A 23,556-nucleotide genomic window follows, 5' to 3' on the forward strand; every position below is an offset into this window, starting at 1 on the left:
ATCTCTGCCCATCCTTACTGTACAGAAATGGCCTTTTCTCTCCTTAACAAAAAAAGAAAAAAAGGAAGGACAGAACAGAAAAAGGAGGCAAACAACAGCAAAAGCACAAATGGATATCTTGAGGTTTAATGTTACAGGGGAAAAAAGAAGAGTACTTTCCTTTTTGAAAGAAACAGACTGTCTCCCCCTTGGAATAATAAAGATCAGAATCGAAGGATGGTAGATTGGAAGGCACCCCAGAGTCATCTAGTCCATCCCCCTGCAGAGTCACGTCCCTCCCCCTATAGTCCTCTGGGTGTTCTAACGTGTCTGCTCTTTTGGCCCACACAGCGCAGAGATGCAATGGTCGGGATGGGGTGAATGGGGGAACCTTCCCAGCGCCCCCCAACTCGTGCCATTCTCGTGCTCCGCCAACGCTGCCGGTCCTCCCCCTCGAATCCACAGTCCCGCCCCTCCCTCTCCCTCAAGCCAATAGCTGCCAGCCCCTCTCGGGCTGCGGCCAATCAGAGGCCAGCAAGCAGCGGCCGGGGAAGGGGGAGAGGAGCGCCGCTTTCTCTCCGTTACCCGCGCGCCCCTCCTTCCTCCACCAACCGTCTCGCTCAGGCTTCGCTCCGGAGCGCGAGCTCTGTCGCCGCCGCCGCCGCCGTCCAGTCCATCTCCCCGCGTTGGTGCGGGCAGCGCTGCTCAGTCGAGGACTCCCTATTGATACAGGGGACGGGGAGGGGGCCCACCGTGAGGCACCGTGGCCCCTTTAAGAGCGGCGAATGCTCCTCCTCCGCCCCTCACTCTTCGCTGACACACGAGAGGAAGAGCGGCGAAATATGGCAGCTGAAGAGGAGGAGAACGGGAGGGCGCGTGGTCACGTGGCCTCGCCGCTGGGTCGCTGCGTCCCCGGTGGTTCATGGGAGTTGTAGTTCACTCAGCAATGAGCGTAGGCCGGGCTGCCCGCTTGGCTTTAGGAGTAGAGCGACGTTGAATGTGGGCAACCGCGTGTCTTTTTCCACCTGGCAAATGATGCTGGTTTTAACTTAACAATTTTTGTTTTTATCCTCCTAAGTCCGGTCCCTGCAATTGTCATTGGATTTGAATCGATTTTATATATGTGTTGTTGGTTTTTTTAATTCTTTCCAGTAGCACCTTAGAGACCAACTGAGTTTGTTCTTGGTATGCGCTTTCGTGTGCATGCACACTTCTTCAGATACACACGAAATAGTGTGCATGCACACGAAAGCTCATACCAAGAACAAACTCAGTTGGTCTCTAAGGTGCTACTGGAAAGAATTTTCTATTTTGTTTCGACTATGGCAGACCAACACGGCTACCCACCTGTAACTGGTTTTTTAATGGTACATATACACACAAAAAATTGTTCTCTCCCTATTTTTTTAAATGGTAGATTGCTTCAGGATGCCCTATGGGAAGTGACACCCATTAATGAAACAAATAATAGACATAATTTTGTGAACTCCCAAATTTCTGAGAAAGGTAATTTATTGTGGCCTAACTGTGCGGGTGGCACTGTGGGTTAAACCACAGAGCCTAGGGCTTGCTGATCAGAAGGTTGGCCAGTTTGAAAGCATGTCAAAGTGCAAGTAGATAAATAGGGACCGCTCCGGCAAGAAGGTAAACAGCGTTTCCGTTTGCTGCTCTGGTTCACCAGAAGCGGCTTAGTCATGCCGGCCACATGACCTGGAAGCTGTACACCGGCTCCCTCGGCCAGTAACTCGAGATGAACGCCGCATCCCCAGAGTTGGACACGACTGGAACTAATGGTCAGGGTCCCGTTACCTTTACTTTAACTGCGTGTTACAAAAAGATAAAAAAATAAAAAATTCTTTCCAGTAGCACTTTAGAGACCAACTAAGTTTGTTCTTGGTATGAGCTTTCGTGTGCATGCACATTTCTTCAGATGTCTGCAGGGGCGTTCCTAGCCCCTTGGCTGCCCAGGGCGGGAAGCCAAGAGGCACCCGTGGGGGCGGGGGCATCGCGGCGCGTGTGTGCGTCATGGCGTCATGATGCACGAACACGCTGTGACGCCCTGCCCCCGGGGGATACCGGGCGGGGGCTTTGGGAGCCTCTGCGGGCTGCAGAGAGTCCCGAAGCCGCTGCTGTAGCACAAAGGGGTGCCAGGCTGCGGCTTCGGGATTCTCTGCAGCCCGCAGAGACTCCCGAAGCCGCCGCCCGGGCCCCCTCGGGGGAGCGCAAGTGGGGCAGGGAGAGGGGCGGGTCAGCGAAGAGGGGTGTCACCCCTCTTCGCTGGCCCGCCCCTCTCCTTGCCCCGGCTCTGCAAGCCAGCCAGCGGCACGAAAAGCCGCTAGAGGGTGGGGGCTATTTTCGGCGCTGCCGGGGCAGAGCCGCAGGGGCGGCCAGCGAGGGGGGTGACACCCCGACTCGCTGGCGGCCCCTGCGGCTCCACCCCGGCAGTGCCGAAAACAGCCTAAAAAGAATTTAAATAAATAAATAAATAAATAAGGGGGGGAAAGCCCAGTGGGCGGGGCCGCCCCTGATGTGTCAACCCCAGCAGGGACGCTGCCCAGGGGCCCCCGCCCCCCCTGTGACGCCCCTGGATGTCTGCAAATGTAACATAAAGGCTGACAGCATCAACCCTGCCGGGTGGGAATCCCTTGCAGATGACCGCAGTGCCTGCAGACAAGCACTCAGGTTGTGTAGGCACAGCAGCGACCAGGGGAGGAATGACTGCTGGGAGAAGCGCAGAGAGAAATGCCATGTGCATCTGTAGCAGCATAACTGGATGCCTTCATCTGTCGCAGCTGAAACAAAACAGGTCTCATATCAAACTCTACAGCAAAGGCAGATCTAGGGGAGCACAACTAGTTCATTCACAGCAGGAACGGAGCTTCTGGTGCGCTGCTGGATTTTTATTACTTTCATATGGATCAACGTGACCTAAAGACATGTGCCACGCTACCCCACCAACCGGGTGATTCGTACAGCAGTGCAGCAGCCAAAGAGGCGTGTTTTGTGGTGCCCTGCTGCCCCACAGACCAACCGACTGGTGCAGCAGATGGAGATGTTAGGGGCCCAACAACACCTGCTTAAATTTGGTTTCAATCCTACCCACTGAGCAGTGAGCAAATGGGGAGTCACAATCTCCCCTGCTGGCATACAAGAGAGATGAGGATCAGAGATGCACATTATGATGTGCCAGAGTCTGATTGGATGCCCAGGCAGCACATTGTCTACTCAATAGGATAAGAGCCTATCCCTCAGTTGAGCATCAGACAGTGTATGTCAGCCAAGCTCAGAGCAATGGTAGCATCCTGAGGTGGAAACTAGAACCAAAGGAGACAATTAGAACAATGGCAGCTGCTTACAGAACAACGAGGAGGAAGAGCCGCCTTCCCAAGAAAACGAAACAGACGATTCGGAAAGCCGCACATAAGAAGCTCCTGCCAAAGCAGAGAAAGCCAAATCTGAAGCAGGGGCGGAAGGCGGTAGACCAGGTGACGGCACCTGTAAAGCAGGATGTGAAGCATCCCTGCGATGAGTTCATCTCTAAAGTACTGAGTCAGCTGCACCATGACAGGGTGCCCATATCGACCAGGGCCAAAGGGAAGATGATCTCCTTCATAAGGAGGTTCTATAACAAAATGACTGACCACGCCAAGAAGAGCAAGAGAGCCCAGAAGACCTCCACCATCGGCTCGCGGGAACTACACAAAGCACTGAAAGGTGTGCTGCGCAAGAACCAAGCTGCGGAGTTGGTGAAATCCGTCCGCAAAGTGGCACGGCGCCGATAGGGCAATGTTCGTCCCAGTCTCCTTTGGCTGGCGCAAGTGAGATCCACGGGGGAGAAGAGACGAATGCGCCAGCCTACAAAGCAAGAGAAAAACCCACCTGATGAAAAGTCCTGATGCTACCCTAAAGATACCGAGAAATACTTCACTTTAAAGAAAACAACATCTCACAGGAGCACTGTGTTGATCACCATCCTGAATAAACTAAGAAGGGTTCTGAGCTGCAGAAGAATCCCTGCATCTCCGGAAGACCTTTGGGAGAAGAAACATCTTATTCTTAGGAATATAATAAAATGGGATTCTACCAGGATCTTTAGTTTGGATGTGGTTTCCTTTCCTTCCAATAAAGCAAGGTGTTTAGGGTTACCGCAGGAGACATTTAAGGGGTAACCGTCTTTATCTGGGAAGTAGCCTGTGGGGGATCCTGGAGATTACAGGCTATTTAATGTATTTAACATCTTTTTAATGTATTTAACATCTATCACAGGAAAACTGGCCGAAAGTATTGTTAAGGATAAAATAACCCAGCATTTAGAAGAAAAAACTGCTTAATTAGAACCAGCATGGCTTCTGCAAAGATAAGTCCAGTCTCATCTGGTTAATCTGAAATAAGAGCAGAAGTTCTTTTGCAGGCAGGGCCAGCCCAAAATATTTTGGCACCTGAGGTGAACCACAAAATGGTGCCCCCACTCCCACCAGGGAAGAAGTGGGGAGATGGTATGTGTGCTTGTTGGCCTGGGCTTCCTCACTTTTGCTTTCCTTCAGTGGAAGCAGGTGTGGAGCAGCTGGCCGGGTGCTAGGAATTACCTGGCTCATGCAGCATCAAAAGACATGCCTCTTTTGATGCTGTGGTTGCCAGGAGATCTGCGGGTGCATCTTCTCATACCATGCTACCCAGCCAACCGGGTGATTCACACAGTAGCCAAAGTGGCATCTCTTTTGGTGCCCTGCTGCCCCACAGACCAAATGACTGGTGCAGCATTGCAGCCATGCCAGCCAATTGGAGATGCTAGGAGCCAAACAACTCCTGCTTAAATTTGCTCTCGATCCTACCCACTGAGCAGCGAGCAAATGGGGGAGTCACAATCTCCCCTGTTGGCATGCAGGAGAGATGAGGATCAGAGATGCACATTATGACATGCCAGAGTCTGATTGGATGCCTGGGCAGCACATTGTCCTCCCAATAGGATAAGAGCAGGCCCCTCAGTTGAACATCAACCAGTGTATGTCAGCCAAGCTCAGAGCAATGGTAGCACCGTCAGGTGGAAGCTAGAACCAAAAGAGACGATCAGGACAATGGCTGCTGCTTACAGAACAACGAGGAGGAGGAGCCGCCTTCCCAAGAGAATGAAACAGACGACTAGGAAAGCCGCACGTAGGAAGCTCCTGCCAAAGCAGAGAAAGCCAAATCTGAGCCAAGGGAAGCAGCGGCGGCGGAAGGTGGTAGACCAGGTGGTGGCACCTGTAAAGCAGGATGTGAAGCATCCCTGCGATGAGTTTATCTCTAAAGTGCTGAGTCAGCTGCACCGCGACAGGGTGCCCATATCTACCAAGGCCAAAGGGAAGATGATCTCCTTCATAAGGAGGTTCTACAACACTGTGTCTAACCAGGCCAAGAGCAGCAAGAGAGCCCAGAGGACCTCCACCATCGGCTCGCGGGAACTACACAAAGCACTCAAACGCGTGCTGCGCAAGAAACAAGTTATGGATCTGGTGAAAACTGTCCACAAAGTGGCACGGCACCGTTAGGACATTTGTCCCAGTCTCCTTTGGCTGGCGCAAGTGAGATCTACAAAGCAAGAAACAAGAGAACCACCCACCTAACGAAAAGTCCTGATGCTACTCAAAAGATACCAAGAAATTCTTCACTTTAAAGGAGACATCTCATGTGAGTACAGGGATCAACTACTCTCCATCCTGAATAAACTAATAAGGGATCTGAGCTGCAGAAGAATCCCTGCATCTCCGGAAAACCTTTGGGAGAAGAAACACCTTATTCTTAGGAATATAATAAAATGGGATTCTACCAGGGTCTTTAGTTTGGATGTGGTTTCCTTTCCCTCCAATAAAGCAAGGTGTTTAGGGTTACCCCAGAAGACATTTAAGGGGCAACCATCTTTATCTAAAGCAGGGATGGACAAAAGGATGTGGCCCTCCAGGTGCCAGATCACAGCTCCCGTTATCCCTGAACATTGGGCCATGTTGTCTGAGGTTGATGAGGAAATGAGACCAAGGCTGGATCTAGAGATATTTTAAAAACATTACAGGAAAATGTGTTATAAATCTCATAATGTGAAATCCCATTTTGGCTGCTTTACAATGTCCTCCACCCAGCGCATGACATCATGCATATGACGACATGTGACGCCAGGCACCCTCAATGTGGGATGGTTGGGTTATTCCTTCAGAGAAGCTGAGTGGAGCTCTCTTAAACTGGTTCTGTTATCTCTTCTGTCAAGGTCATGCTGACTATAAAAGTAAGGCCAGAAGGAGCCTGGGTTTCACTTTCTTTTTCTATCTCTCTCCCTTCTGGTGTGGTGTTCTGTACATGGTATGCTTAGCGTTAAGGTTAGACTTATTATAAGTTATTGTTAAGTCTGCTGCAACTGGATTTCTTATGGGCAATGCCAATCCTGAATAATAATAATAATAATAATAATAATAATAATAATAATAATAATAATATATTTATACCCCGCCCATCTGGCTTGGCCTCCCCAGCCACCCTGGGCGGCCTCCAACAAAATATTAAAATACAATCTGTTAAACATTAAAAGCTTCTCTAAACAGGGCTGCCCTCAGATGTCTTCTAAAAGTAAAATGCAGTGGTTGTTTTTCTCTTTGACATCTGGTGGGAGGGCGTTCCACAGGGCGGGTGCCACTACTGAGAAGGCCCTCTGCCTGGTTCCCTGTAACTTGGCTTCTCGCAGTGAGGGAACTGCCAGAAGGCCCTTGAAGCTGGACCTCAGTGTGCTGGCTGAACGATGGGGGTGGGGATGCTCCTTCAGGTATACTGGGACGAGGTCGTTTACCTGAATGTATTGGATTTGTGACCATAATGCTCATTTGCCTCCGGGAGCAGTAAAGCTCTGCTGGATGAAATATTAATTGCCTCTATTTGTCTATTTTTGGGGAATCCTGCAATGTGTTTAAGTTTTTACTCTGCTAACTATACATTGGAGTTCTGTTCTGGATCAATATTGAGTAGAATTTCATGACAGTTCAGTATGTACAGTATACTGTACTGTATACACACACACACACACACACACACACACACACATGTATGTATCATATCTATATGTATTTTATGTATACATACCTGTAGATATATATGTATATATTGCAAACGCTGTTGGTACTGCCATATCGTGTGTTGCTGGTGTAGGCTTGTGGAAAGAAAAAGAGAAAGAGTGAAAACTCAAAATACAGTAATAGTAAAACGCTCGAACGAGAGGCCACTGATTTTGGCCGCTGATCCGGTTTTGTTTCGGCTCCCGGTCTTCGTTTGACACTTAGGTTTTGCATTTAAACCGGCGCGACTGCACCGCAACAAGCACCTTCCGCTGCAACGTGCGCAGTCGCCGTTGCATTGCAAACTAGTGCATGGATCTCGGTGCGCCAGGAAAGATCGGCGAGGGAGGTGACTCTACCGGAAGGAAAATAATCCTAGAATTATTATTTTTTAATGGCAATTCGGGAAAAGGGGGGATTAGAAAATCAGTCGCCCGATCGTCGGTGTTTTAATTATGTGGTTTTCGGTGGATTCAACGATTCGACGCTGCCCGGGATTTAGCGCTCAGACTCTATTTAAGTGCGAGTGAGAGCATCCGGGGCGCTTCGCTGCGTTGCTTTCCCTCTTTCTCCCCAGCTGCAGGGCGATCCCTGTGCAATGCTTATCCCGCTTTCCTTTCAAATGAAACGAATGCATTGTGTTAAGAAGCAGCAGCCTGCCTAGCATAAGGGTGCTTTGTTCGCAGCTTGTTTCTGTCAGTGTCAGGATGGCCGAGTGGTCTAAGGCGCCAGACTCAAGGCTCATATCCTTCCCAGGCTCTGGGTGTTCTGGTCTCCGAATGGAGGCGTGGGTTCAAATCCCACTTCTGACACATCCTTTTTTTTTTTTTTTTTAAATTGCTTTATTCATTTATTTCCCATAAAAACATACATAAAGCTTACGTACGCACCGAAGAGCTTAAAAATAAATTCCAGAAGAGCGAGAGAAACATTTTCTCGTGTTTATGTTCAAGGTGGCTTTCATGTCCCCTGCTTTTGCTTTCAAGTTCCTTTTGCTACTTGGAGTGCATTTTGTGGAGTACAGAATAAAGAAGGGGGGGAAAGGGAAGGAGGGCTTCTTTATTATATCTGTATAACTATAGAAATCTTAAACCTTAGGACTGCAAAGCACCAACTCTTTCCAGACATCTTGGCTTGTAAATGAAAGACAACTGATAGTAGTCTTTCTTCCTTCCGCACTATAAAAAGAACCTTCAATCTGCTGGTTTGTAGCACAACGTGCAGAGAGGTTTGTTTAAAAAAAATAAAAAATTAAAGATTTCCGAGATTCCATATGTTGGTAAAACATACCTAGGCTTGGAAAAATGTATCCTAATATACTACACTGTATACTAGCTAGCGAAAAGCTTCGCCAGCCGCTTCCCTGGTGGTCTAGTGGTTAGGATTCGGCGCTCTCACCGCCGCGGCCCGGGTTCGATTCCCGGTCAGGGAATGTGTTTTGCAAACAGTTTCAATTAGTCAAAACAACACCAGCATTTATTCAAAATATTTTGAGAACACTTAGGAACCCGCTCTTTTGTTTCGAGCGGTTGTACGCTCTATCGTTGCAGAACACAACTCCCTGTACGAAACACCTTTTTATCTCTGTTGCCCGCAGCACTGAAACAACAAATCGAGCTGCTCTGAACTACTGCAGCTTTCTTCAACTCTGCTTTTGTTTTAAATGGGTTGATGTTACGTAAAGTATTACACTGATTAGGACCTTTATTGCATTGCATTCCTTCCTGCTTTATACTCTAACTTGGCACCAGGTGGCAGCCTAGCATCCTTGGAACCAGGTGATGCTGCAACAACACAAATGGAGTAATTGACCAGCTAAAACAGGGGTCCCCAAAAACTAAGGCCCCAGGGGCCGGATGTGGCCCAATCGCCTTCCAAATCCGGCCCCCGGACAGTCCGGGAATCAGCGTGTTTTTACATGAGTAGAATGTGTCCTTTTATTTAAAATGCATCTCTGGGTTATTTGTGGGGCACAGGAATTCGTTCATATTTTTTCGAAATATAGTCCAGCCCCCCACAAGGTCTGAGGGACAGTGGACTGGTCCCCTGCTGAAAAAGTTTGCTGACCCCTGACCTAAAACAATACACATCTCCTCTCTTTTATCACATGCGAAGTTACAGGACTAGGTGTATTCATTTACAAACAATAATACCCTGTTTCTCCTAAAATAAGACATAGCCATAAAATAAGCCATAGCAGGATTTCTATGCATTTGCGAAATATAAGCCGTTCCCCAAAAATAAGCCATACCCCAAAAATAAGCCATAGTGAAGTGGTACCTCCCATTAAAACAGCCTGGAGAGGTGTGGCTGTGCAGCGTACCGATGCGACGCGGTTAAAATAAGACATCCCCTGAAAATAAGCCATACCGTGTTTTGTTAAGCGAAAAAATATATAAGACGGTGTCTTATTTTAGGAGAAACAGGGGGTACTAGTTGGAGTCGAGGAGGGGCAAGAGAGGAGAATATCAAAAAAAAAAAATGTAAAGTGTTTTTATTAAAGATTTCTTGATTTACAAAAGTGTGTGCAATGTCTCTCTCTCGTATTTTTTCAATGTATCATTTTTACAAATCAGTTTCATGGCTTCTGTCCAGCTGTTCTCTATTATACCACAAACAGTGGTGAAGTAGAGAGCAGAAGGACTATCCCAGGACTGTAGTCTCAGGTACTCAGATGACACACACTGTTTTGGTGCAGAAACTCAGGTTGTGATGATAAATCGGGTTTGGGGCTAATGGCCTCTACAGTCGTACACCTTGGATCCCGAATGCTTTGCAACTTGAACGTTTTGGTTCCTGAATGCCGCAAACCTGGAACAGGTAGGTAGCCGTGTTGGTCTGTCGTAGTCAAAACAAAATAAAAAAAATTCCAGTAGCACCTTAGAGACCACCTAAGTTTGTTATAGAATCATAGAGTTGGAATAGACCACAAGGGCCATCCAGTCCAACCCCCTGCCAAGCAGGAAACACCATCAAAGCATTCCTGACAGATGGCTGTCAAGCCTCCGCTTAAAGACCTCCAAAGAAGGAGACTCCACCACAATCCTTGGTAGCAAATTCCACTGCCGAACAGCTCTCACTGTCAGGAAGTTCTTCCTAATGTTTCGGTGGAATCTTCTTTCTTGTAGTTTGAATCCATTGCTCCGTGTCCGCTTCTCTGGAGCAGCAGAAAACAACCTTTCACCCTCCTCTATATGACATCCTTTTATATATTTGAACATGGCTATCATATCACCCCTCAACCTTCTCTTCTCCAGGCTAAACATACCCAGCTCCCTAAGCCGTTCCTCATAAGGCATTGTTTCCAGGCCTTTGACCATTTTGGTTGCCCTCTTCTGGACACGTTCCAGCTTGTCAATATCCTTCTTGAACTGTGGTGCCCAGAACTGGACACAGTATTCCAGGTGAGGTCTGACCAGAGCAGAATATAGTGGTATGAGCTTTCGTGTGCATACACACTTCTTCAGATACACTGAAACAGAAGTCACCAATACATACCCTTATGTATAGTGAGAGGGTGGAGAGGGGTATTACTCAGAAGGGTGGTGGGAATGGGTGATTAGCTGATAGGTGTGGAAAACCTGTTGACGACAGTTAAAGACTGCAATTGGTCTTACAGGAAAAAGCAAGGGGTGAGATGGCTAAAAATAGCTTTATCATGTATAATGAGATAAGAATCCAATGTCTCTATTCAGACCAGGTCTCTTCATGGTTTTCAGTTTGGTAATAAGTTGCAACTTATTACCAGAAGTTGCTGAATTGCAACTTATTACCAAACTTAAAACCATGGAGAGACCTGGTCTGAATAGATGCAGGAAATAATGGAGTAACAAGAACTCAAGGAGATAATCGCATTGTTTCCACCCTACAATACACTTCCCGGACCTCATCCGTAAAAGCAATCATATATAAACACTGACACCTCATTTCCAACCTTCCTGGATGTCAGAAACCTCCACTTTTTGGCCTAAAGAGAACAAAATCTTTTAGGGACCTTTTGGTAAAATCTGACACGCTGGCAAAAAAGAAATCAGATGACGAGGAGCCAATAAGCCACTTTAGATGTGGAGGGTATAGTGTCTGTAAATACTCCCTACAACAGTGTTTTTCAACCACTGTTCCGCGGCACACTAGTGTGCCGCGAGATGTTGCCTGGTGTGCCGTGGGAAAAATTGTGTTTATTTGATTCCTATTCAAGAGAATTACTTTATATATAGTCAATATAGGCACAGAGTTAAATTTTTTAACATTTTCTAATGGTGGTGTGCCTCGTGATTTTTTTCATAAAACAAGTGTGCCCTTGCCCAAAAAAGGTTGAAAAACACTGCCCTACAAGTTAAGGAATTCTCTGATGAGCAATCGAGATTCAGATTTACTATTAAACATTTTAGTAATTGCAATACAAAAAACTCTATTTATGTATGGATCTGTCCCTGCAGAAAGATGTACATTGGCAAATGCTCCAGGCAAATAAAACTCAGGATCAATGAACACCGATCCAGAATACGCAACCAAATCATGGAAGCGCCGCTCGTGGAACATTATATTCAACAGAAACACACAGAAGAGGATTTCTTATTCTTTGTAATTTGGAAGCTATCTCCAGATCATTATCAACACAAGAACACCGATAAACTCCTGCTACAACAAGAAACCAGACTTATTCACCTTTTTGATACGGTTTGTCCCTGAGGTCTAAATAATTATCAGGACTTCACTCCCCTTTTGTAAATTGCCATAATACTTATTGCGACTTTAAGATCTAAATTGTACTGTTGTTGTTGTTGTTCAGTCGTTCAGTCGTGTCCGACTCTTCGTGACCCCATGGACCAGAGCACGCCAGGCCAGGGGCGTTCTTAGCCCCTTGGCTGCCGGGGGCGGGAAGCCAAGAGACACCCCTGGGGGGCGGGGCGTGCGTGCGTCATGATGCCATGACGCATGCGACGGCGCACCCCCGGGGGTGCCGGATTCAGGAGTTTTTGGGGGCTGCAAAGACTCCTGAAGAAGCCTCCGCCCGGCGGCAACACCCCTTCTTGCCGCGGCTGCTCGTGCCTGCGGGAGCAGCCGCTGCAAGAAGGGGTGCTGGGCAGCGGATTCAGGAGTCTTTGCGGGCTGCAAAGACTCCCAAATCTGCCGCCCGGGCTCCCTTGGCGGAGCGCAAGTCGGGGCAGGGAGAGGAACGGGCCACCTCGCTAGCCTGCCCCTTGCCTCCATGCCGAGCTGCGCCGCTGGAAGGGGGGGCTATTTTCGGCGCTGCTGGGGCGGACACCCCTCCTCGCTGGCCGCCCCTGCGGCTCCCCCCCGGCAGTGCCGAAAATAACCTACATTTTTTTTTAAAAAAATAATTAACAATTTTTTTAAAAAAAGCCCAGTGGGCGGTGCTGGCCCCCCGATGTGTCACCCCAACATACTGCTTAAGCCTGCCTTGTAAAATTTTAAGCATAACCTTGCTAGCGTGTGAAATGAGTGCAATTGTGCGGTAGTTGGAGCATTCTTTGGCACTGCCTTTCTTTGGGATTGGGATGTAGACTGATCTTCTCCAATCCTCTGGCCACTGCTGAGTTTTCCAAACTTGCTGGCATATTGAGTGTAGCACCTTAACAGCATTATCTTTTAAATTTTTTAATAGTTCAGCTGGAATATCATCACTTCCACTGGCCTTGTTGTTAGCAAGGCTTTCTAAGGCCCATTTGACTTCACTCTCCAGGATGTCTGGCTCAAGGTCAGCAACCACACTACCTGGGGTGTATGAGACCTTCATATCTTTCTGGTATAATTCCTCTGTGTATTCTTGCCACCTCTTCTTGATGTCATCTGCTTCTGTTAGGTCCTTTCCACTTTTGTCCTTAATTGTGGTAATCTTTGTACGAAATGTTCCTTTCATATCTCCAATTTTCTTGAACAGATCTCTGGTTTTTCCCATTCTGTTATTTTCCTCTATTTCTTTGCATTGCTCGTTTAGAAAGGCCCTCTTCTCTCTCCTTGCTATTTTTTGGAAATCTGCATTCAATTTCCTGTATCTTTCACTATCTCCCTCACATTTTGTTGCCTTCTCTCCCCCGCTATTTGTAAGGCCTTATTGGACAGCCACCTTGCTTTCTTGCATTTCTTTTTCATTGGGATCGTTTTCGTTGCTGCCTCCTGTATAATGTTACGAGCCTCCATCCACAGTTCTTCAGGCACTCTATCCACCAAATCTAAATCCTTAAACCTGTTCTTCACTTCAACTGTGTATTCATAAATAATTTGATTTAGATTGTATCTTACTGGCCCAGTGGTTTTGCCTACTTTCTTCAGTTTAAGCTGGAATTTTGCTATAAGAAGCTGATGATCTGAGCCACAGTCAGCTCCAGGTCTTGTTTTTGCTGAGTGTATAGAGCTTCTCCATCTTTGGCTGCAGAGAATATAATCAATCTGATTTCGATGTTGCCCATCTGGTGATGTCCATGTGTAGAGTCGTCTCTTGTGTTGTTGGAAAAGAGTGTTTGTGATGACCAGCTTGTTCTCTTGACAGAACTCTATTAGCCTTTGCCCTGCTTCATTTTGAACTCCAAGGCCAAACTTGCCAGTTGTTCCTTTTATCTCTTGACTCCCTACTTTAGCATTCCAATCCCCTATAATGAGAAGAACATCCTTCTTTGGTGTCATTTCTATAAGGTGTTGTAAGTGTTCATAGAATTGGTCAATTTCAGTTTCTTCAGCACTGGTAGTTGGTGCATAAACTTGGATTACTGTGATGTTAAAAGGTCTGCCTTGGATTCGTATTGAGATCATTCTATCATTTTTGAAATTGCATCCCAGTACAGCTTTTGCCACTCTTTTGTTGACTATGAGGGCCACTCCATTTCTTTTACGGGATTCCTGCCCACAGTAGTAGATCTGATAGTTATCCGAACTGAATTCGCCCATTCCAGTCCATTTTAGTTCACTGATGCCTAGGATGTCAATGTTTATTCTTGCCATCTCATTTTTTACCACATCCAGCTTACCAAGGTTCATGGTTCTTACATTCCAGGTTCCTATGCAATACTTTTCTTTACAGCATTGGACTTTCCTTTCGCTTCCAGGCATATCCGCAACTGTGCGTCCTTTCGGCTTTGGCCCAGCCGCTTCATCAGCTCTGGATCTACTTGTACTTGTCCTCGGCTCTTCCCCAGTAGCATGTTGGACGCCTTCCGACCTGAGGGGCTCATCTTCCAGCGTCATAACTTTTATATGCCTGTTGTCTTTGTCCATGGAGTTTTCTTGGCAGGGATACTGGAGTGGCTTGCCAGTTCCTACTCCAGGTGGATCACGTTTGGTCCAAACTCTCCACTATGACTTGTCCATCTTGACCTGTCCATAGCTTCCATGAGTAATTCAAGCCCCTTCGCCACGAAAAGGCAGTGATCCATGAAGGGGCTAAATTGTACTACTGCCGTTTAAATCTTGTCTGTAAATTGTTTAATTCTTACTGTAACTTCAAGACTCAGACTGTACCACTACCGCTTTAAATTTTCAGTAAAACACACCTTAATCTTTCCTTTAAATACTACAAACTCACTTTGGATTACCTAATTCTAAACAACACATTGGTACACGTAGACCTTAAGACTTCAATACTTAATTAGGTGAGATTAATTTTCTTTATATAATTTTCTCTATATATCTCATATATTTGTTTATATAATTTTTAGATAACTTTGGACTGTTGTGGCGATAATTCACATAGGGTCTCTTATTGCTGCAGATGAAGAAGGAAGAATTTCCGAAACAGGGCCTTGTCCTGGTGCTTTTTTTCTACTTGACACACAAATACTAAGAAATAAATTTACAAAAGACTTGTAAAACTGAAATTAATCAAACCATTACTGTGCCCTGAGTTCTTGTTACTCCATTATTTCCTGCATCTATTCATCAAGAACTGGTCTGAATAGAGACATTGGATTCTTATCTCATTATATGGTCATACGTCGGGTTACGGCCGTTTCAGGTTGCGTGTTTTCGGGTTGTGCACTGTGCCGAACCTGAAAGTACCAGAATGGGTTACTTCGGGGTTTTGGCGCTTGCGCATGCGCAAAAGTGCCAAATTGCAATCCACTTGTGCGCAGACGTAGCGCTGCGGGTTACGGACGCTGCGGGTTTAGAATGCGTTTCCCGCACGGATCACGTTCGCAAAATGAACGTCCACTCTACATGATACAGTGCCATCTCACCCCTTGCTTTAGCCATCTCACCCCTTGCTTTTTCCTGTAAGACCAATTGCAGTTGTTAACAGTCATCAACAGGTTTACCACACCTATCAGCCAATCACCCATTCCCACCACCCTTCTGAGTAATACCCCTCCCCACCCTCTCACTATATATAAGGGTCTGGTGATTTCCGTTTCAGTGTATCTGAAGAGGTGTGCATGCACACGAAAACTCATACCAATAACAAACTTAGTTGGTCTCTAAGGTGCTACTGGAAGGAATTTTGTTTGTTTGTTTGTTTCACAAAACCTGGAAGTGAGTGTTCTGGTTTGCAAACATTCTTTGGAAGCTGAACATCCAACGCAGCTTCCAATTGGCTGCAGCAAGCTCCTGCAGCCAATTGGAAGCCGTGACTTGGTTGTCGAATGTTTTCTGAAGTCAAACGGACTTCCGTTCGACAACCAAGGTACTACTGTATGTTTATTCCCACAAAACATGCCTAGGGATGATGAAGCCCGGCTGATTTTTTATTTTTTTGTTGAAAGCTTATTTCTGTGGTAAAATTAGAAGTGCAAGGTGCAGTTAATATCTGCCAGAAGCCACTGCCAAAACTGACAACTAGATCATAGTAAGGGATAGGTCATAATCCCGTTCAGGGTAACTAACAATGGTTCCTCGGTTACGGTGAAGCCAGAGGCACTTTCATTGTCATGCTATATTGCCTATATAGGCCCATGCTGACAAAAATATGGTGACATTTGAAGGCTGGAGCTTAAGGAGAACAGAACAATGGCAGCCAAACAGCAAGGCAAAAAGAGAGCCAAGGTTCCAAAGAGAAAGAATGTCAACAAGAAGCACCAACAAGCGAGACGGAATTGGAAGAAGCTCCAGGCTCGAAAACACAAGAAGCAGCAGCCTCGTCTGAAGCGTCAAGCCAAGAGGACCTCAGCCGCTAAGTCAAGGAACAGTGGGCAGCCCCGAAAGATCTGTTCCTCAAAGCTCTTTGCCTCCAAAATTTTGCGGCAGGTGCCCAAGGTGCGCATGGAAGCCAAGGCCAGAGATTTGATAAAGACCTTGTTGGCAGACTTATACAATCACGTGGCAACCCGAGTAGAGGCCTTGAGCCAGACAGAGGAGCAGGCCCCCATCAGCGGCGACGAAGTCCAAGCTGCCTTGAAGGAGGGCATGGAGAGGGAGTTGGCCAAGCACACGACTGAACAGCCCACTGCCATCCCCACCGAGTGCGCTTAGAGAAACATCTCTCCCCTTCTCCAGCGGCGGCAAGAAAGGAGAGGAGCAAAGGTTGCCCTGAGAAGATCCATACAATACTCTAGAGACTTTAAAAAATATATTGCTGCCTTCATTAAGTCCAAGAAATCCTGTCCTTTACCACTTTAGACATCTCATCGGACACCGAGTGGAGAGAATTGCTATGGAAAAGACACGAAAGAGGTGGCTTTTGAAAAAAGAACGACAATTCCAGTAGAGCAGGATTTTATTAGGTTTATTCACTTCTTCCAATAAATCAGAATTTTAGCAGCTTTATTCAAGTGTATTTGTCTTCTTCTTCTTCTTCTTCTTCTTCTTCTTCTTCTTCTTCTTCTTCTTCTTCTTCTTCCTCTCCCCCCCCTCCTCCATGGAACTGAGCTTGGGTTTGACATTAACTGTGAAGGCACGTGGTTGCTTTTATATGTTTTAAATCCTTCTAAAATGTTCGTTAAAGTTTCATGCCACTTATTTTTAATTGTATTGCTATAACATTTTGTGTTTGCCTCCCTGAGCATCTTTGGGAGGAAGGGCATGGTATAAATTTAATAAACAAAACATTTCAATATCAATTACGGAAATATAAGCATGCTGATTATTTCTTCAGAAAGTGTTATTCTACATTACCCACTTTCTCCTACCAAGCAAATCTCCTATCCCTCAGGGCACTATTGCTACCAGGTTATCCTAGTGTACTCTTTGACTTATCACATGGCTGTCAACTTTCCCCTTTTTTAGAAAAAGGGAAATTCCCTTATTCCGAATAGGATTCCTCGCAAGAAAAGGGAAAAGTTGACAGCTATGACTTATCATTGACAAGGCAAACTTGAGGCACACTTTTATAGCACCTTGCTCCTTCCCCAAAGAATCCTGGGAACTGAAGTTTGCTGTGGATTGTAGCTCTGCCAAGGGGTCCTCACAACTCCCAGCACCTTAACAAACTATAGTTCCCTGCATTCTGTAGCCTCATAGGAGTAGGTTTTGGGACTACAACTCCCATCATCCCTAACTAACAGGACCAGTGGTCAGGGATGATGGGAATTGTAGTCCCAAAGCATCTGGAAGGCCGAGTTTGGGGATGCCTGGTGTAGAAAGTAAACTTTCCCGCCCTGGCAACTGGTAGTGGCAGAAGGAGCAGTGCGAGGAAGGCAGCTCACCATGGCACCCACCCGCTGAGAGGTGGAAAAAATGATGACAAAAAGCTCTGCCTAGATGGGTGATAGCAAGGAATAGGTCATAGTCACATTCCGGGTAATAATGGTTCCTTGGCTACACTGAAGCCAGAGGCACCCAATCAGCACTCTCCACATAACACCTTCATTTGCATGCCATTGTCTATAAATGCCCATGCTGACAAAAAATTTGAAGGCAGGAGCTTAAGGAGGAAACAAAGAAACAATGGCAGCTAAACAGCAAGGAAAAAGGAAAGCCAAGGTTTCAAAGAAGAAGAACAACGTGCGCAAGAAGCACCAACAACCTAGACGGAATCTGAAGAATCAGAAGAGGCTCCAGGCTCGAAAACACAAGAAGCAGCAGCCTCGTCTGAAGCGTCAAGCCAAGAGGACCTTGGGCACTAAGTCAGGGAGCAGTGGGCAGCCCCGAAAGATCTGTTCCTCAAAGCTCTTTGCCTCCAAAATTCTGCGGCAGATGCCCAAGGTGCGCATGGAGGCCAAGGCCAGGAATCTGATGAAGACCTTGTTGGCGGACTTATACAATCACGTGGCGACCCAAGTAGAGGCCTCGAGGCAGGAAGCGGAGCAGGTCCCCATCAGCGGCGACGAAGTCCAAGCTGCCTTGAAGGAGGCCATGGAGAGGGAGTTGGCCAAGCACACCGCCGAACAGCCCACCGCCGTCCCCACCGAGTGCGCTTAGAGAAACATCCCTCCCCTTCTCCAGCAGCGGCAAGAAAGGAGAGGAGCAAAGGTTGCCCTGAGAAGATCCATATAATACCCAAGAGACTTTTAAAATATATTGCTGCCTTCGTAAGTCCAAGAAATCCTGTCGTTTACCACTTTAAGACATCATCGGACACCGAATGGAGAGGATTGCTGTGGGAAAAAGCCGTGAAAGAAGTGGCTTTCAAAAAGAGAAGACCACAATTCCAGTAAAGCAGGATTTTAGCAGCTTATTTCACTTCTTCCAATAAATCAGGATTTTTGCAGCTTTATTCCGGTCTAATTGTGTCTTCTTCTTCTGGAACTGAGCTTGGGTTACAAATCCAGTTACATAACATGCTGATTAGGAAAAATATCCACTGTGTCATACTAAACAAAAATCAGATGACTAATTAAAAAAAATCCAAGTGATACTGAAGAAATGGGGGGGGGGGGTAAAATTTACAGAAATGAAACCATCTTATTATACTTTTTATTTGCTTCGAGCAGCTGCGCATTGTTGCAGTTTAATAAGTAAAATAATTACTGAATAGGTATTTACAATTCAACATACTGTGTTGGGGGTGGGGGGAAGCACCTGTTAGAACTTGATTTTTTTTTTGCCATATTTTAGTGTTGGGTATTCACTTATCATTTAATATTATTTGTTTTAAAAGCCACCAAGTAAATGTCGGAAATACAAACAATCTGAAGGGCCATGTTTTCATATGTGGTGGACTTGTAAAAATGCAGCAGGCTTCTGGGAAATGATTCACAATGAATTGAAAAAGATGTTGAAAGTAGACATCCCCCCAAAAGCCTGAAGCGTTGAATCCTGAAGGTTGGGATATAAATTCAATGAAACGAAGCAACAACAACAACCATTCCCCTTATGTCAGACAGTTCGCTAACCCACGTGCATTTATAGTGTTCCAGACTTGGCATTGAACATGGGTTTGTGCTGAAAGATCGGCTATGCTATAGATAACAACTTCTGAGTGCAGCTACTACTATACTCCAGAGGGTGATCCTAAAATAGCTTCCAAAAGAATGAGTTCTAAAAATAAACATTGGACTCTCTTTTAAAGGCAAAAAGGATTTGTACATGTTAGGAATAGCTTGTGCGGTCAGTGGCAGAGCTTCATGCTCTGGCACTGGGGGCGGGGCTGGCACGCGTTCTGGGAGCATGGTGCGCCGCCCGCAGGGGCGTGGCACATGTTCTTGGGGCGTGATGCACGTTCTGGGGGCGTGGCGCACGTTCTGGGGGCGTGGTGTGCCAAGATGGAACCCTATCGGGATCCCGCTGCCCGGGGCGCCCCGCCCCCTACACCCCATCCTTCCTACGCCAGTGTGTGCAGTAATGACTTAGACCCACTTTTCTCTCTCTTTAGTTTTGTTTTTAACTTAGACCCACTTTAAGGTGATTTTTTCTATTTTGCAGGAAAGCGAGTAACACTACTTAGTAAATACTGTGTGCCAGTATCCATACTCAGCGGAGTGACATCTCAACGCAGCTCCTTCCTTGGAAGCGCCTTCAGGGTTGAAGGTACACACAGTAGTAGGCAATAAACACTCATAGACGCCATAAAGATTCAATCAGGCGTAGAGGTTTACTTGACAGGCATAATAGCATATTGGTGGCAAATTTATACAGACATTCACCACTGCCATGGTCAAGGCATGCTTAGAGTCCAACCAGAGTCCAAGACTCTCTCTTTGCTTCTCTCACCGCAAGACGCAAGCAAGAGACTCACGGCAAGATACGACGTTACGCAGAACCATTTGTTATCAGTACTGCCTGTCACACTGCACATGTCCAAAGAACAGTTCCCATGGAAAACATCCTTGCATAGACAAAGCAGTCTCAGCCTTCTGCTGCTTCTTGAAACTTCTTCTCTGCTCTTCTGTTTCTGGAACAAATGATTCCTCTCTCTCTCTCTCACACACAGAGCATATCCAACAGTTGCAATCCAAGGCATGCTGTTTAAGGGAGAAGCAGGCACCTTTCAAACTGAGTGGGACTTAACTTCTGAAGAAACATCCTTAAGGTCTCGGTGTTAGAAGTATGACTTGTTTGCACAAGGATCTATAGCACCATGCCAACGCTTTCGCACATATTCTGAAAATCTGGAATGAATCAATGCATCAATTAGTTGTACCAAGGTGTGCCTGCACAGGTGCTGAATGCAACAGGTGAGCAACCACCGGCTTGTTCTCCACAGCTGCCATCGAACCAGGCCAAAGTCAGCTCCATAGCCCAGTGGTGGAGCCATGGTGGCTGCAGAACTCTTGCCATACTGGGCTCTCTTGCTCCACATCCCTCCCCCTTGAAGTCTTCACAGCACTCCCGGACAGTTTTTTTGTTTGTTGCCCTCCTATCCTGCTGCCCACTGTACGTGTGTCCCCACCGGCTCCCAGATCCGGGCCTTTCAGTGACAAGATTATCTTTTCACACAGGCATTTGGGGAAGAGTGTGAAGTCTGGCGTGCTTATTTCTGTGCTGTGCTGCTGCTAAACTGTTTGAATGTTTAATTTTAATTAACATTTATACAGTGGTACCTCGGTTTTCGAACGTCTCGGAAGTCGAACGTTTCGGTTTTCGAACGCCGAAAACCCGGAAGTAAATGCTTTGGTTTTCGAACAAACCTCCGAAGTTGAAAATGCTACACATCTTCTGCTGAGTGCAAGATCTGGAGACCTAGCTGTCTGCTGTTACGTCTCGGTTTTCGAACGTTTTGGAACCTCGAACGGTCTTCCGGAACGGATTACGTTCAAAAACCGAGGTACCACTGTATTTAGTTTTTGTTTTGTACACTGCCCTGCGGGGTGAAGGGCAGTCTAAATTACTGCTACTGCTGTTTTTTTTTATTAAATATTTTATTAATGTTGCACTATTTATTGTTGAATTTCTGTACCACTGTTTCCAGGGGACTTTACAAATTTCACTTGGGATCCCACATCTCAAAACTTTACATTATAAGTGCTCCAGTGTCTCAGATTAATAATAAGGGCTGCCCACTTTTCAACCAGAATCTTGTTCATGAGCCTACAGGCACTCTTCTTGCAGTAGTCGACAGGGAAAACCTTTCATGGGATAAATGTGATCCTCTGCCAATATTAAAGTAGTGGTTGAAGGAACAGTAGTACGGACTGGTGGGGGTGTGTGTGGAATGGTAGCTCTTCCAAAGACCTGTTTACCGGTAACCTAGAACACTGTTATTGACAGAATCAGCTAGGAATTTATAAAAATTTTCTCAACAGGGACTAGAGACACCCACCCACCCCTGGTTTCAAAGCCTGTTTTGATGTAGAGGGGGGGGGAAATCACATTCTGGGCATGGTAGCCTAGTTTAAGGTAGATGGAAAGTACACATATTTATTTTTTCAAAATTAGCCAGGATTGATTGCGACAGCAACACCAGAAGGGACAGATGCCATCATGCTCTTTATAAAGCCAACAAACGGTGGCAGTGTCTGACCTCATAACTGGATAGCAGCAAAGAGTAGGTCATAGTCATATTCAGCATAACAATGGTTACCTGGCTACTGTGCAGGTAGAGAGAGCCAATCAGCACCCTCCCTGTAGCTCCTTCATTTGCATACCGCTGTCTATAACTGACCATGTTGACAAAGGTGTGGTGACAGTTGAAGGCAGGGGCTCGAAGCTTCAAAACAGAAGCGAACAGAACAGAAAAAAATGGCTGCCAAACAACAAGCGAAAAGGAAGGCCGCGGCTTTGAAGAGAAAGAAGCACCAGAAGAAATATCAGCACGTCAGAAAAAATAAACTCCACGACCGTAAACAGAGAAAGTTCCCATCTTGCCTTGAGTATGGGGTCAAGGAGCCACTTGCCAGAAATACTGTGACCAGTAAGGTGGTGAGAATCTGTTCCCCTAAGCTGTTTACGTCCAAGATGGTGCGAGAGGTGCTGAAGGCATACATTGAGGTCAAATCCAAGGGCATGGTTAAAAACTTGCTAACGGATGTGTACAACCATGTGGCAATGGATATAGACCGCTTGAGCCAGAAGAGCCCATCCGCTACCATCAGCTGCACTGATGTCCAAACGGCCTTGAAGGAGGCTGTAGTAAGGGAATTGGTGAACCACACGTCGTCCGAGCCCCTCAGGAACGAATGTGCTTAGAGAAACATCCCTACCCTTCTCCAACAGGGCCAAGAAGGGAGAGGACCAAACACTGCCCTGGAAAAAAAAAATCCTTAAACCTGAGAAACTTTTAAAAGACTTTGCTGCCTGAATGTGTCTTAAGAAATCCTGTAATCTACCGCTTTCTAAGATACCAGCTTCACCTCCAACCAATCTTCATTGCTTGCAACAATTGTTCCATTCATGGGGATGTCGTGAAAGACCACCGCAGTGGGAAAAGGAAGCTAAATTTGGACTACAGACTACACATGCCCGAAAGAGTTTCCATCGCCATCAGCCAGAATCAGCAGAGTTCAGTGAGGAAGAACATAAATCAAAATATATGAAAAAATTGTGAGCTGGTTTCTGAAAGAAATGAAACACCATATATTGCTCTTCCAATAAATCAGGATTTTTAGCAGCCTTATTCACTGAAGTGTGTGTGTGTTGTTTTTAATCTGGGACATTGTGCCTTGCTGGTTACTGACTGCAAACCTAGTTATACAAAATACTGAAATGTACAAAGGTGTCAGGGTCGCCATATGAAGCAGGAATAAATGGAAGTTCAATAAATGCCTTGATAATTGTGCAGATCCGATGTGTGAAACCCTTAACAACCCTGTCCCCTCATAAAAGGTTAAGGAGAATTCAGAGAATGCCAATGGGTAGCATTCAACTAATCTTTTACTCAGAGTAGACCCACTTAAATTCATAACCATGACTAAGATCCATTAATTGCAGTGGGTCTGAGTATTAGCTGCCGTTAGCCTTTCAGATTGCTGCTAGTCATGTAGGAGGTGCTATACAAAACCAAAAAAAATTGGCAAAGTGGCTATTCAGAGAATACACCAAAAAAATGAAGGTTTAATTTCTTTTTTAAATGGTTATAAAGCTGGCCACATTTAGGAGGTAAGATTTAACTTCCTAACTGCTTTGCGTTGGAATTTTGACGAATGTGTAATAATCAAATCTGTTATGATGTCATTTGGGCCTTTGTTCCAATCAGTGGCCACCTGAAGATCTGAGAAGACCCCTGTTACAGCCTAGG

General features: G+C 46.1%; 2 non-coding genes across 2 annotated transcripts; both read left to right on the forward strand.

The window, feature by feature from the left end:
* The first annotated feature begins 7,753 nt into the window (after positions 1-7,753).
* TRNAL-CAA lies at positions 7,754-7,864 on the forward strand. Its single transcript has 2 exons — positions 7,754-7,791; positions 7,819-7,864. It is a non-coding gene; the product is annotated as a tRNA-Leu (tRNA).
* A 548-nt stretch (positions 7,865-8,412) lies between these two features.
* Positions 8,413-8,484, forward strand: TRNAE-CUC. Its single transcript has one exon. It is a non-coding gene; the product is annotated as a tRNA-Glu (tRNA).
* Positions 8,485-23,556: the final 15,072 nt, after the last annotated feature.

Source organism: Lacerta agilis, chromosome 2, assembly GCF_009819535.1.
Source record: "Lacerta agilis isolate rLacAgi1 chromosome 2, rLacAgi1.pri, whole genome shotgun sequence".
NCBI classification, from domain to species: Eukaryota; Metazoa; Chordata; class Lepidosauria; order Squamata; family Lacertidae; genus Lacerta; species Lacerta agilis.